General features: G+C 33.4%; 1 protein-coding gene and 1 long non-coding RNA gene across 2 annotated transcripts in view; one reads left to right on the top strand and one right to left on the bottom strand.

The window, feature by feature from the left end:
* adgrf3b (adhesion G protein-coupled receptor F3b) overlaps window positions 1-11,126 on the bottom strand; it is a 671,400-nt gene that overhangs the window by 560,765 nt on the left and 99,509 nt on the right. The gene's annotated exons all lie outside the window — the stretch shown is intronic.
* Window positions 44-11,126, top strand: part of LOC147839397 (uncharacterized) — a 765,501-nt gene continuing 754,418 nt past the window's right edge. Inside the window, exons 1-2 of the long non-coding RNA XR_015518830.2 lie at window positions 44-2,300; window positions 2,524-4,354. This is a non-coding gene — a long non-coding RNA (uncharacterized LOC147839397). The remainder of the gene's footprint in view (window positions 2,301-2,523; window positions 4,355-11,126) is intronic.

An 11,126-nucleotide genomic window follows, 5' to 3' on the forward strand; every position in this document is an offset into this window, starting at 1 on the left:
AATACAAAATATAAATATTTTTAATTTTTTTTTTATTATTATTAGCCGCATACATTATTTTTTTAAAATAAAATATTCAATGTAATTGGAAAGCCTGCAAACTAATACGTGGAAGTACAAAATAAGGTATTATAATAGCAGTAATAGTGTGTCATTTTCTATGCATAATATATAATACATGTTTCCATTTATGCCCAAATTACTTTTAACTAAAAAAACTGAGACAATGCAAACTTTAGGCATTTATGCACCTAATAATACCATGTGGATTGATCATTACTGCGACACATTAAAATAAAACTTGTAATTAGGAAAAAATATATATTTCCACTAAAGTGATTTACATTCTGCACTTAAAATCATTATCCCTCATATGGGCTGTTATAAGTTGGAAATCAAATGTTTTGCTTTTTCCTTATCCTCATTGACTTCCATAGTATTTTTTCCTACTCTGTAAAAAAAATCCATAATTGCATTTTTTTTTTTCCAGCAGACTAGGGTGCGGGAAAAAGAAACGTAATATAATTACAGTTAAATTACAGTAGTTTACCGTAAAACAACAGATGTTAAATTACAGAAATTTACGGTAAAATAATGAGCGTTAAGTTACAGAAATTCACAGTAAAATAACGGACGTTAAATTACAGAAATTCATTGTAAAATAACGGAATGTAAATGACAGTGAATTACTAAAAAATAATGGAAGTTAAATTACAGAAATTTACCATAAAATAACGAGCATTAAATTACAGAAATTCACAGTAAAATAATGGACGTTAAATTACAAACATTTTCTTAAATTACAGAAATTAAAATTCCTGTTTAATTTCTGTAATTTAAGGTCTGTTAATTTACAATATATTTTTTTAAGCACCCAGCTGCTGGCAGAAATGTAAAATTACAGATTTTTTACAGTGCAATATCAGTCAATGGGTACCATCAACCTGTAATAATAAAAAAAATCTTCTTTTTTGTCCAACAGAAGAAAGAAACTTATAAATGTTTCAAACCACTTGGAGAGTAAATGGTGAGGTAATTATTATTTTAGCATGAGCTATCCCTTTAAAAAAAATGGTACATTTGATCTGCATTCCAGCATGAAAGACCTGCGCTTTTTGTGTGTGTGTGTGTGTGTGTGTGTATGTGTGTGTGTGTGTGTGTGTGTGTGTGTATGTGCCTGTTTTCAGGGCTGTTCGCACTCTTTGAACAAAGCATAGAAGTAATCAAGTAAGTAAGAATACAGAATCACTGCAGATACAGGTTATGTAACCCATTTGCGGCAGTTCATTGAATTAAGCGCTGGAGCTGCTGAGAGCAAAGCAGTGAGAAATAAGAAAGGAAGGGAAATGGGGCTACATGAACACATTCACATTCACACAAGTAAACACAGACTAGGAATTACATAACAGGGGGTTTAGGCCACACAGCATGACATTGTCTAGCTTTAAGTCATTGTAAGCATCACAGTTTCATTACTGATGTGTGGCGTTTTTTTTTTTTCTTTAATTTTCTTTTAGCTTCATCACATCATTATCATCATCATATTATACCAATCATCTTCCTATTATACCAATGGCTTCACTTCCGTCCCAATGCAAGCGTGTCCATAAAGTAAACTTTGTATGAGCATCACAGTGTTATACACAAGCATAGGAACTAAACCTTCATGCTTTAGAACTAATGTTGATATAAAATAGACATAAACAGCATATTTGCATACATAGTGTCTTAACCATTGTGATCAAGCAGATGTTGTGGCATTTTGAAAATGTTCATCCTATACTGCCAGATTTTCGGATTTAGTGTCCCTAAGAAATGAAGTGCATGTAGACTACTTCACCTATAGACTGATTTTATGTGGCAAAAATTTTTTATGTGGTAAAAGCGAAATCGAGGCTGCAGTAGGAAGAAACCTGGAAGTATCGCCTGGAGTCACACAGGAACTTTGTGTATAGCTGGCTGTATATCTTTTTAGCAAAGAGAAAGTGACATAAATGTTTTATTTCAATGCCTTCCGAGTGACCAAAAGGTATGTTTTAAATGGATAGTAAAAATAAAAAGGGATATCAGACCTCATTTATAGCTAAGGAAAATGGCACTAGTTTGTTAACGTTTTCTTTCCCAAACACACGTTTTGTTGCCGTTTATCAAACTCAAGTTAACGAACTGATGCTTTCACTATAATAAACTTGTCAAGATACTGAATTTCAGTACTTAAATTAAAACACGTCAATTTCCTGCTAACATTTTACCAATGTTGTGCGCAGTCTTAAATTGCTGATTTGCCATAGTAATCACCAGTGCTCAACAGAAATGACTGTGATGGTAACTGGTTTACCGCACTTCCCCGATGTTTACCAAACGCAAAAACCCGGGCAAGCAATCGACTGATCTTCGCTGCTTTAAAATGCTCCAATGTCACTGTATTTGTGTTTGCACTCTGTGAAGATCAGTGATCTAAAGACCTTCACGGCCAATCACAATCATTTCTGTTGAGCACTGGTGAATACTAAGGTAAATCAGCAGTGTTTAAGAACGCGCTCAGCGGCAGTTAAATGTTAGCGGGAAATGGACATTTGAACAATTTCAGTATCGAAACAACACTATTACAGACAACACAAGAGATGACTGCATTGTTTTAACAAGAAAGCTCCCCCATGGTGTTTAATTGGTGCCATGAACTGAAGGAGGACACTTAAGCGTATTACTCGAGATTGTAATTTCGTTTGATGCCTAACATGCTTTTAATTAAGTTCAACTTAACTGAATGATAAACTGATGCTTACACCATATCTGCATTCTGAAATCACAGCAACAGCTAAGGGTTTATAGTCCACAGCATATTGTTGCAATGTTTACAATGCTGATCCTATACCTCCTGTTTTTCTCCCATTGCAGCCTTGCTTACATTTTTTTAAAATGGCGGCCATATGAAATAAACGTATTACATCATGATTTATAACTGCACATATTTAGGGCTTATAAATGATTTGATTAAATGTATAATTTCTTTGCTAATTAAGTCTAAGGAATTCAAGCAGAGGGTCATTACCTCTTCTTAGTTCAAATTACCCCCAAAGAACTAACATAGATTGAATGAACAAACAGCGAATAAAGCCACCTACATAGCATTTTTCTATAATACTGACCTTTAATTTTTAGTATTAAAATATTTGGTAGTCTCATGATTTCTAATTAACATTTAGCTACAAGTTGTGTTAGATATACCGCTGAAAATTCACATTATATTATATTTTTATATGTTTGCAAACTGTTTATACAGATTTGGAGTAACACTTTCAATTAGTGAACAAGTATTCATTATTGACTACACTGTAAAAAAGTATATGAGTCATGACAGCCTATGTTTTTAGTTTATTGTAACTTATTAAACTAAATTAATCCTGATCTAACTTAATTTTATAAGTTACACAAGCTGTTTTAAGTCAGTTTAACATGATATAAGTTCAATAGACTCATAATGTTAATTTGATTCAGCTTAAAAATTTAAGGCAACCAGTTTTTTTTACAGTGTAGTTGCTAATTAGCATGCATATTACTAGAGTATTGGTTGTTGAGCACTTATGAAGCACATATTAATGCATTATTATGCATTCAAGATCTCTTAAGCCCATCTAATACCTAAACGGGACTATTACTATAACTGTCAATAAGCATTAATTAGGAGTTTATTGAAGCAAACTCTTAGTTATTAGCAAATTGTGCTCCCTAATTTAAAGTGTTACTAGATATACTGGCAAGTCTACATGTAAATATGTATATTCAGTGCATTTAAATAACGCATTGTGAAAGCGAAAGCTTTAATTTGACATTCTGTATGATGCATGGCAGTCTAATTTTTGTGTAATTTTGTTTGATGAGCACTGGCATAACAGCCGAACACATTTCTCAATGAGTGCTTCATTACTATTAGCTTAAGCAAGGAAGAAATAAATGCCAAAGAAATGACCAAACAGAAAGGACATAACGTCATCTTAAATGCCAGTTAAACTTGTCATCAAGTATGATTTACACTTAGTAAAAGCCAAATCAGATGACTAACGATTTGTTACTTCAAATTAGCCACGATTAAAAAGAAAACAAAACTGTCCTCCCTCCTTTTATTATAATTGATAATCGTTTTGCTACAGTATAAAAACACTGTTGAGTTTACACCAACACAACAGTGAACAATTAGGAGTTCAGGTCCCACTTTATATTAAGTGTCCTTAACTACTACTGTATGTACTTACATCAAAAAATAAATACAATGTACTTACTGTGTTTATAATGTATTTGAGAACACTTGTGGTGCTTTTGAGTTGGGATATACTGTAGGTTGGGTTATGGACAGGTTTGGTGGTATGGGTAGGTTTAAGGGTGGGTTAAGGTGTAAGGGATGGTCAACAGTGTATTTACAAATGTAATTACAAAAGTTAATTACAGATGTAATTACATACATGTATTTAATCGAGCAAAAGTACACAATAAAGACATGTATTTACACAATAAGTACATTGTAACAAACTATTAATTCTTGTGTAAGTACATATTAGTTAAGGCCACTTAATATAAAGTGGGACCGGAGTGGACTATTGAATAGAAATCAAATTAAGCTGCCTTCTCATACAACACAAAACATGAACTTTTTGGGCTCATTATGTGAATTGAGGTCAAAATATTCAGCCTCTTATGAATAAAAAGTTTTCACCAGTGAAGATTTTGCTATATGGGGCTCATTCAGAATGGTAAAACAGATGTCTAGGATGTTAAGATTAAACTAAGCAGGATGATTTAAGCCAGTGTTTCTCAACCACGTTCCCGGGGAGCCACCAAAACTGCATGTTTTCGATATCTCCTTTGTCACACCCATTACAGGTTTGCTAATAAGCTGATGATCTGAACGTGGTTGAGAAACACTGATTTAAGGAATCTGTCTTTTTAACCTAGTTAAAAACTGGACTTGGAAACCAGAGATAATAAATGCCAGTGCTCTGGCCAGGATCCAAAGTTAACTATATCTGCTATTGGCTTACTGTCCAATAGCATCCAAGCAAAGGGATTAATTCAAACTATAGTCCCAGATAAGTAGATCTTTATTGCTTGTAGTCTCAAAAATACTCAGTCAAGCTATAGTGACATTGTAATTTGATTTATCTAATCATTTGATTTGGTTTTGCATTGCAGAGCTTGAGCAAACATATCCATACAGCTATAATCTGATGCTGTACTAACTTATATTCACACAAATGTCTATTTTGAGTGTGTTTGTTATTTAGAGAAATGTGCAAAGCATGTATAAAAATACTTTTTACATCTATCTAAATAATAAAATGGTAAGTTTAAAATTGCAGTCTCTTGTGTGTTAAATTTGTACAATTAACAAGATCAGTTAGTTAAAGGAAATGTTCACCGGAAAATTTTAATTATCCTGTAATTCACTCACCGCCAGGCCATTGCAGTAGGTGTATGTGCCTTTCTCCTGTCATATAAACACAGTCTGTGTCAAGGCTTGACATTAACACCCGCCAGCCCGACAAATGCGGGTAGATTTCAGCTTTGGCGGGTTAGACAGACACTTCCATTAGCCACTTTGGCTGGTTGAAAATAATTTTTAAATAGTGGTCTTCTTAAAAGCAGGTTTTGACTATAAGGTTGATTCAATATGCGTGCAAATGTGATATTAGAATCGAGAAACTGCACGACTAACAAAAATAATTGTATTCGCGCAAGCAAAAGAAAGCAGGTGAATACCGAATGAGTTTGACTGTTAAAAATGCCTGCGCGCTCCCGTTTCCTTGCGTGAAGCAACCATGGCTGGTAGGAACTGTGATTGGCTCTCTTTCAAATAGACTAGACAAAAAGTTATGCTAATGCACCCATATTCTGGCTGCTTTCAAGAGCACCAAATATGCCTTTTTGTAAGCAGCACCGGTTGCTTTTGCTTTGAACAGATTCTTTATTGGCCTTAACTGTGGGCGTGTGATCATCCTTTCATTATTACACACAGTGTGTTTTTCACCTGCTTTCTTTTGCTTACGGTTATTTTTGTTACTGTAATATGTTTTTTTTTTTTGTAATAACATTGGTTTAATATGAGATTAACTCTCCATTTATGTGTAGTTAATTGGTGAACTTAGAGATCTTTAGCAGGACAAATTACTGTGCATAAACATGACAAGAATGATTTTTTAAAAGTCAAATGTTTTTCTTTGTTTTTTTAAAGAAATGTTTTGTTAAATAAAAAGTATAGTATGCAGCTATATTAAGCTTGTTTTCACACATTTAAAATGTGTGGCTATGAAATAATTATTGTTCGGTTTGGTCAGAGATAAATTTGGTAAATCCTTAATTTTGAATTCTGAAAAGTCATGTGAAATAAAAACTGATTGCAATATAACACTGATATGCAATGCTCATACACCAAACAAAAAGTGAAATGAATGAGGTGGCATGTGGACATAACACAAGATCCTTAATCAAAGTCATATATATGCATATAAAAATATTTTCTCAACAACATAATTGTGGATAAAGAAAATACAGAGTGCCTAGTAACGTTGGAAAACTACTAGCCACAGTGGCTGGTGATTAAAAAAAGTTAATGTCAAGCCCTGGTCTGAGTTATATTCAATTTTAAATACTCAGTTGGTTTTCTTCATTTATTGGGTTTTACTGTGCTCAAATTGCTTTGTTTACTCAAATAGAGTAAGTTTTTTACTTTTTTCTTTAGGATTAGTTTTGAACTTTGCATTTGGTTTCCTCAAATTGTTCAAGTTACCCTAACTTTTTGGGTTTTACAGTGTAGTATTGTGTTGTTACTAATTGAAATCTCTGTACGAATTAACCCTTTAAATTGCTAATTCTAAAGCTCAATATATTCTTATTGAACTGCATATCAAAACATTAAAAAAAATTGTTAAATTAATTTTGGGTCCTGGCAGAGAATAAAAATAGAGTGAAAACAGCAACGACATACCGTGCTGTCACATTATTGCTCTGTCAAATTAAGAACTTGATCATGAAACAAACTACATACTGCTGCTGTTTACAAAAAAAGTATTTTCTTAGTCGCTTTGTTCCATTCCTCAGATCAGAAAATTCTCAAAACTGCCTATTCTCAATCATCACTTGCGCCCATCAGTTTCATATTCCTTTGAACAAGTTGCAAATTCTTGCGTATGTCCATGCAAATGATTATGTGCAATTCTTGAATGTTTCCTACATTATCAATTGCTTATGTCATGTTTATCAAAATATCTCACCACCCACAACATTTAATCTTTTGTTTATAGCATAAGTCTTTACATGCAAAATGGCTGTACAAGTAGTCATAATATTTTGTCATAATGCATTTTTCATTTTGTTCTAAATTTATCTAGAATTGGTCAATTTCTCACAAGTGAATCTTGGCTTTTTTTTAATAAAGGTGTGTCTGAATGGAGATTGTCCTATGTTCACTTTTGTTTTGTTTTTTATTTGTGCTATGCAGTGTTGTCTTTGCCTTTCTGTATCACAATGATAAGATCTGGCAACAAATTACACTACGATAATAAACAAAAAATTGCCATAGTTTACATCAGAACAGCCCTCCAGAGTACATTGTTATATTGATAACATGACTAAGTAATTTGACTGTCTTATCCATACAGAATGACAGGACTTGTCATTCTGACGACATTGACCCATTTATTGACACAGAAATTTAATTTTGAGAGATGAACTAAGGATTTTCAGCAATCGACTGGCTTTTGCAAGTAATCCATGGTGTTTTGCTATTTGTACCCGCTGTTTTGAGAAATGCAATTGTTGTTTTGTAAATTGCAAATGCCAAAGCAACTGAGAAAAAACTGTAATATCGAAAGTTTTATCATTGCCTTTTTCCTTATCACAAAGATTCCTCTGTGTATTGCAGCTTGTCCTTGGTTATGTACAATACAGTTGAAATGACACACAACAGAAAGCTTAAGATCTATATTGTAATCAGTTTCCTCAATGAAAACAATGACTAGGATAAAACATTTCAATCAAAAATCAACCTGAACGACAAGCTTTTAAAATACATTATCAAATATAGTTTGATCTGGCTATTCTTATTTCACAGAGCGGTAGAACAGTAAACGTATCTGTTGTTGCTGTTTGTTGTTTGACATTAAATTAGCATAATTTTTGTTGCAGTACCCTGTGATGGAACTTTACAAATGATTCAGTCTCATCACATCATATAAGATTATGTCCTTTTAATGAAAATTAGTTGAGCCCAAAAGTGCATATTTCATTTATGGACCTCAAAGCTGCATGTCTAAAGTCTGTAGTTTGACTGAAAACAGTGGCGACTTTGTGTTGACTTTGATTTGTGGGCCACTTTGAAGTTAAATAAAGCAGATAATAAGAATGTCGGCTAAGTGATTTATGGCCTGATCCGAGAACATGCATCACAACAAAAAGAAACAGTATGCAGATTTTCATCTCTACAGCCTCAACTCCAGAAACTTGACCAGCGGGTTTAGTAGACATCATACACACGCAGTTGGGTTACATATAACGTAATTAACCATCCTGAATTATTAACGTAGTTATTTGGCATTTTAATAGCTTAATCGATATATTTAGCAAAGTCCTTACAAACTATTATGCCTACGACTATACATTGCATTATAATAATGATTTCTGAATCAATTTTGGCCACATATAAAGAAAAGCTGCCTCCTGCAAAATTATATTGTGGTTTTTATATAGGCTGATTAAAAAACTAAAGATCAAATATATTGTAGTGTGGCAAATGTGAGAATGCAAAGAACATTCCATATGTTATTACTGGCCTACAGAGTTTAGATTTTATACTCTTTTTTTATTGTATTCCTTTTTTTGTTCTTTATTGCTTTTTATAACAACATGACCTTAGTTTAAAAAAAATTCCCATCTCTCATTTCTATAAAAAAATTAGAAAATTCTATACATCTATTTTACAATTCATATTTTTTCCTACTGGCTTAAAGCAACCAGAAAATCATAATAAAAAAGGATCTGTGAAACAAACATTTCTGAAGATGGTATCAAGTATGCATGAAATCAAAGAGTCCACTCCAGCATCTACAGCTCTCAAAAAGACAGGGGGAGGGGGGGGGGGGATTTACACACAATAACCAAATACATGCATACATACAATACATGCATACACAGTCATTTTGGGAAGTATATGATTTTTCACCATTTTCAATATGCATCTCTCATGTCTTCGTATTTTTATTTTTCATGCCCTCTTCCAACACAAATTATATAGCTTTTACAAAATATGGGGACGCCGTTGATATTAGACACTAATTCCATGTTTCATTTGACTGAAACCTGCTGGGTTTGGAATGTTGCTCTAAACATGATGGCTGTTAACTTGAAATTATCTCAATGAAAACATAAGATCATAACTGTACATGAAGCGTTTTGTGGCGACATTCATTTCTAATGGACTTTTCTAATGCAAGCTTTTGGTCCGTATATCTCAAGCTTTCAAGTAAACGTAAAACCTTCTTCAACGAGAGGCCTTCTGCCTTTGGAATGACTCTACAATGAACCCAGATTCTGGACTGGATCAGTAAGGCTCTGGCTACAACATGCGGTTTTTGAAATGTTTACGATATACACAGCAGGACCAAAGCTAGCAGTATTTAAATAACATTTAGTTTTTTGGGTTCTTTTCTTTTTTTTTTTTTTTTTTGGCAGGCAGTCGATATTGAGGCTTACATTGCAGTGTGTGGCCTACTGTAGACACAAACAGTATCTCAACCAATGAATAGAAATGGCAAGCACTAGAACAGTTCGTTGTGGCATGAGATACAGATATAATTACTTTGATTACACCTTTACGCCGATGATTAGGACAATCAGACTTTGATGAAATATTTATACTCAATATTTTTGATTTGTGGTTATTAAATAAACCAAAGGTTTTCAAGGGATTCCTCGAGCTTAGGGAATGAAATTGGCAAAAAAGCAAACAGCTGCTGACTTTTTGCATAAATCTAAACAGCTCATTCAAGAAGCTTTCAAATGTAAAGGAAGTTCCACTATTATTTATTCACCCTTGTGTCATTTTGAACCTGTATGAATTTCTTTTATCTATAGAACACATAGTACAGCATGTTGTTTTGGAGTTGGACCCCATTGAATTTTATTGTACAAAAATATTCTTCAAGATGTTCCAAAAGAACATAATGATAATTAACTGCTTATTGATAATTAGATTCTGTTATTATTTTATGTAAATGTGTCTATATATGGTTACTACACTGATTATTATATAATGGGGTAAAGGAATTTTCTCCAGATAAATTGCACTTAGAATGGACTTGTAATTTCTAACACACCATTTTAATTTGAATCTCAAACCTCTTCTCCACTAGCATTCATTCCAAAACAGATGTTCATCCTTTATCTATATTTGTCAAATGCAGACATATAGTGCAACGTTACTGGTGTCCATCAAGCGGCAACCTCCCGCTCTCCCTTGTGAATAAAAATATGGAAGTAACTGAAACTCCAATTCATCAAAATTCTGCTAGTTCTGGCTAGCTAGTTCTGGCTCCACTGTTAAAATGGCCAACTTTACAGCAGAAAAGCAGTGGTGTTTACAGCCTGCTACAAAGAACAATTTTGGTTCATATAGCTAATATTACCCTTCATGCCAACTGTGAGGGGGTGTATTTTTATTTTTATTTTTGTTTATATTAAGTAATATTAAGTCTGCATAATTAAGGGCGTGGCCACTCGAGTGACAGCCATGTCTTGCTGGTTGCATCATTTCACCTCAGCTACTCAGCATAAACATCATATTTTTGTTTTGTAATAAAGTATTAAGCATTTCTCCCAATTTCCCAATGAAAAGCCTGTCTAAGTAAAATTCTTGCAGTCGTCTTTAGCTCTGCTGCTTTGCACTACATAATCGCGACGGTTGTTCAGGCCTACTTTTAGCTTCTTTTGCGTTCTTCAGAAACCTGTGGGTGACATCACAGATACTATGTTCATATCTTTTACAGTCTATGGTGTCCACTGCTTGTTTTAAATGGACTTGTTTCTATTAGAATACATACTATACCATGTGGTAGATAGTGGTGGGCAAAGGAAGACTT

This window comes from Danio rerio, chromosome 20 (assembly GCF_052040795.2).
Source record: "Danio rerio strain M-AB ecotype USA chromosome 20, GRCz13ab, whole genome shotgun sequence".
NCBI lineage: Eukaryota > Metazoa > Chordata > Actinopteri > Cypriniformes > Danionidae > Danio > Danio rerio.